The 4,652-nt window shown below is 30.9% G+C and overlaps 1 long non-coding RNA gene across 1 annotated transcript; it reads left to right on the top strand.

Annotated features, from left to right (window-relative positions):
• Position 1: 1 nt before the first annotated feature.
• Positions 2 to 3,888, top strand: LOC115242371. Its single transcript, XR_003885039.1, has 3 exons — positions 2 to 140; positions 1,860 to 1,948; positions 2,638 to 3,888. It is a non-coding gene; the product is annotated as an uncharacterized LOC115242371 (long non-coding RNA).
• Positions 3,889 to 4,652: the final 764 nt, after the last annotated feature.

Below are 4,652 nucleotides of genomic sequence, written 5' to 3'. Positions count from 1 at the left end.
CCGTCGTTGCTGCGCCACTTCGGCGGCATTCCACCCTTAAAGCCTACGCTCGTTCCGAAACGAAACCTAGGCCTTGTTGAGACCGCAAATCGAGCCACCCGGCCACGAAGAAAATCCGGTGAAGAAACAAGCGGGATTAGGTAAGTACAAGATGAAGGTTGTATTAATCAGCAAGTAGATTACTTCTCTTCAATTTGAAATTAATTTCTGATGTAATATGTCATTCTATGTTATCATAGAATTATCTTTAAAACTTGTTAATTTATATTCTATATATTTCAAAAAATCGTTACCGTAAATCGGAATTAAAAGATGTGAATTTTTGGAAAGGGTTTGAAGAGTAAATACTTTTAAAGGGATTATATTGAAATTACAAAATATATAAGTGTTGGTAAGTTAATAAATTTTTATACATGTAAAACAATTTACAGTTTTGCTACATTGATAGAATATTACGGTGTGATTTATATAGAAGCAAAATAATCATAGTTGAAACTTTCAATGTTTAATGTCGATTTTATAATTTTTATCTTTCTTTTGGCATGCGATAATCAATCTATTCATTTTTACTAAATAATTAATAGTTTTAGCTAATAGTTTTATTTAATTTTTATTATAATTAATATATAATTTATGGTATTATATTTTATAATTCATTTGTTTTGTATATCTGTTATTTGGTGTAATAAAAATCTTTTTTTTTAATATAAGGATATATCGTTTATTCAAAAAATAACGGTTGAAAAAAATCGTTTATTTATAGATTTATAAAAGTTTCTTCAAATTCCAGAAAGCGAAAACTAAAATCTGCTGTTAAAATTATCGAAAAGAATAGATTTTTACTAAATATAATTTAAGTTAAAAACTATTTAACTCGTAAATATTTAAGAGAAATATATACGAGAAAAATAGAGCGCAAAATAAAATGCTATTAGTTAACAATATCTTGAATTAATTTTTCAAAAATTATTGAATCAATATTTTTTTTGTGACAGTTGCCTATCTCTGTTTCTAAATTTTCTTTTAATAGATTATTTCCCCCAAAATAGATTACACATGTGAGTTTCTCCACTCCAAAATAAAAAGAGAACTTCGACGCATTGATTTGATAAAGCGGATGATGACAGCATTCAACACTTTAATTTTAATGTAATATATATTTTCTTCGAATACATTCATTAATCATGCACTGTTCTCATAATCACTCTATCTCTCTTCTGTATTTTCTTGTACTGCATGTTTTATTATTGTATAATCGGTGGATGTCTTTCAAATTTTCTCCAGCTTCTTATATCCTAGGACCGCTATTGACTCAGAGAGCAAAGTGATGCGATTGTTCAAGAAAATCATGAAGACTGTTTGGTTACTTAAAATACAAAGTGCGATCGATAGTTCGATAAACTGTAAAAAAATTTGTTTATTTTACGGTTATATATTCTTATCTTTGAGATAATAACAACTTTAAAACTAATTAACTTTTACTAACTGTATGTGTATGTATGTGCGTGTATTTCGTTTTTTCAATCATAGTATTCGCGATTCTATTATACTTACGAGCTTATCAGTCTTTATTCGCAATAATTGTCAAATAATTAAGCACCTAAAGAATTTAGTTTTGCAATAACTAAAAACTCGCAATTTTTTAATGTAGACATGAGAATGCTCTGTGTTTTAGAAATTAATTTAAGAAAGACGACAAAAACTGCTCTCTGTCCATGTTTCTTCAGTCGCTCAGCCTATCGCGCTGCCAAGTCGATAGCAATATCGCTTAACAATTTCGCAATCTCGCTAAAACTCGCCAAAGACTCGACGCCGCAGTACGTCGTGACTGAAGCGGAACCTGTTGTTGATTGTTGTAGGGACTGTTGAGGCGAGGGACACAAGCAGAGACATGGACAATGTGCAAATGATCGGCACTAAAATCACAGCGATCAAGGAATACTTATATGTAAGGCATCCACATTGCACTTCATTCATCACATCTGTTCGTTTAGTGAGATTGGCATCTCGACAATGTTTTCATTAAATATTTTCATTAGATTAATATAAATTTAGTATAATAGTTAAATTTTTTTTAAATATAAATACTATGGTAAAACTTGCTAATTATATCCTTATTTTATATTTTGTCAGGTAAGCAATGAATTTATCGTTGTTATAAGAAAATGGTTCCCGTTTTCTGGATATTTTACTTTCAAATAATAATAAACTTAAATTTTCAATAGAATGACACATAGAAATTGATGAATTTATATATTGGTGAATGGTTATATCGATTAATATATGTAGTTGATCTAATTCGGTATCTACGAAGATAGTGTTGGTGAAAACATTGTCGACGAAATCTTCGTCAGTGATTTTAATATAATTACATTTAATGATTTTTAGGTTAATTGTGTTAGTTTCTTAATTTCCAGCAAGCGACAATTGATTGACTTATAATGTTATTTAATACGGCTATACATTTTTCTGTGAGCAAATTAAATTTTCGTTGATTAATAAAAGCTCTTCGATAAAACATTCGATTTTGATATTTGCTAAAAGGGTCAATTTGCTATAAAGGTCAATTCACTAATGCAAATGTTATATAAATACAGACAACTTAAGAAGAAAAATTCTCGTTATTTTGGATTTCAGAATTTCGCACGAACGCATTCACCCACGAGACTAATGAGTTCCGAAAACACCTATTCGCTCTCCAAGGAGCATTGCAACTTGAAGTATTCGGGTAAGTGCTTATGAGGATTTTTAGTTAATCAGTTTTTATTTGAATATTGCATGTATTCGAGAGAATTTAATACAAAGATAAATATTTTGTTTTTTTGACATAATTGATGATTATGTGCTGCATGAACGCTGCTTTGATTATTCATAATTCCGTGTAACTTATATAACGATATTATCAGCATCATCCAGTTGTGATATATAAAATTCAAGAAGAACAAATTATATTATAAGTATATTTTACATTACGTGAGCGTTGACTTAGCTTTTCGAGGGCAAAATCCAAGCGTCACAATATTGTCCTGATTTCGCGAGGCTTGTGGGTCGGAAGGGTGCATAATAATAGAGGATTTAGAATTATTCCAAAGAGGTTGGTAGACTCCGAGTGGTTGAGGACAGATTACACGCCGCAGGGATGCGGAAGGGTTTGTCATCTTCGCCGTTTGGGAAGTGTTAGCGGGCGATAACGACATGCGCGTGCCGCTCGTAGAATTTTAGATATTTTAATGGATCTTTATCTCGAATGATTTTTATTACGATTTTTGCAAACGATATATAAGCATTTACAAAAATTTCGTTAGACAACGCATCGTAACGCGAAATCTGCAGTATTACTATAAATTAAGGTCGTAATCCGGTTTATAAATCGGCGTGACTAATTGCCGCGTGTAACAATCCCCAGAAGACGCGTTGATTAAAGTCGAGATGCGAGGGTCTAGACACATCTGGTGCCGAATGACTATACGCACGATAGATATATTGAGTCCGAACTAAGCAATATACTTGGCAAAATCTGCGAGATAACTGTGTTTCATAAAAATTAGAATTAGGATACATATACGTAAACTAATATCGCTTTTGTATTTAACTGTTTATCTAAATAGAAATATTATTATACACGAGGATTATTAAAGTATTAATAGCCTATTGTTTTTAACAGAAATAATTAAAAGATGAAGCAGATAACAATTAAACGATAATTATTTTAACGTAATTAAATCTTGCGATAGCTCGAAACTTGTTTGTATCTCGAAAAGTATTATAAACCTCGGGAAGAAGGCGAAGGTCTTTGGACATTAGATTGATGGAGCTGGATTAGCTGGATCTGACTGTTGGAAACCGGGGATTTCCCTTGTCTAACCATAGGCTCAAGGCGATTCACTATAAGTTTTCGCCCTTCTTTCTTTATTCGACTTTTATTTAGCACGATCTTTACGATCATTGAAAAGGAATGTTCTCATTGGTTGAAGAGAGAGATCTTTTTCGAAAAAAGTATTGCCGGACAGATCTACTTTTTAAAATTGTCATCAAATGCTTTCGTTTAAATATCTTTATTGTTTTATCAAAGATTTAACAAAATTATTATTTGATAAGAAATTAGCTTTATTACATCAAGGAATAACAGTAGCATGTTTATGAAACCAATTTTTAATCAATATTTCTTTCAAGGAAGTTACTTGTAATTTAAGATAATAATATTTGATGTTTTTGAACAATATATATTGTGTGAAAAAGAAACAAAGAAAATAGAAACACAATTCTATGCCGTCTTAAGAAATCTCGTTTGCAGTTTGCAGCCCTTCTTAAAAATGCTAAAATATAATTTGAAAGCGAAGTCTCAGAGTAGCTTGGCTGTTTATCCATGGGATCACTTTAATGCAATGAGAGACGAGGGGTAGTCTACTCTCTATGAGATATTTTATGGTTGCTCCGCGATAGAAGGACAGTTCAATTTGCCGAGGATTTACCACGAGTACATTGAAATGTTCCACTGCAATGACTTCGTTCTGTCTTCATTCTCTCGCCTTTATAAGATTCGATGAAATACTATATGTATACATATATATTTATGTAAAGTTATCTTCTAAATTTTTGCTTACTATTCCGCTTTTAAATTATATTTGTTATTATATTTGTAGAATATTTAT

The sequence above is a fragment of the Formica exsecta genome, unplaced genomic scaffold, assembly GCF_003651465.1.
Source record: "Formica exsecta isolate Colony F162 unplaced genomic scaffold, ASM365146v1 scaffold591, whole genome shotgun sequence".
NCBI classification, from domain to species: Eukaryota; Metazoa; Arthropoda; class Insecta; order Hymenoptera; family Formicidae; genus Formica; species Formica exsecta.
The sequence above is the reverse complement of the archived record's forward strand: the minus strand, read 5'-3'. Positions and strand labels throughout refer to the sequence as shown.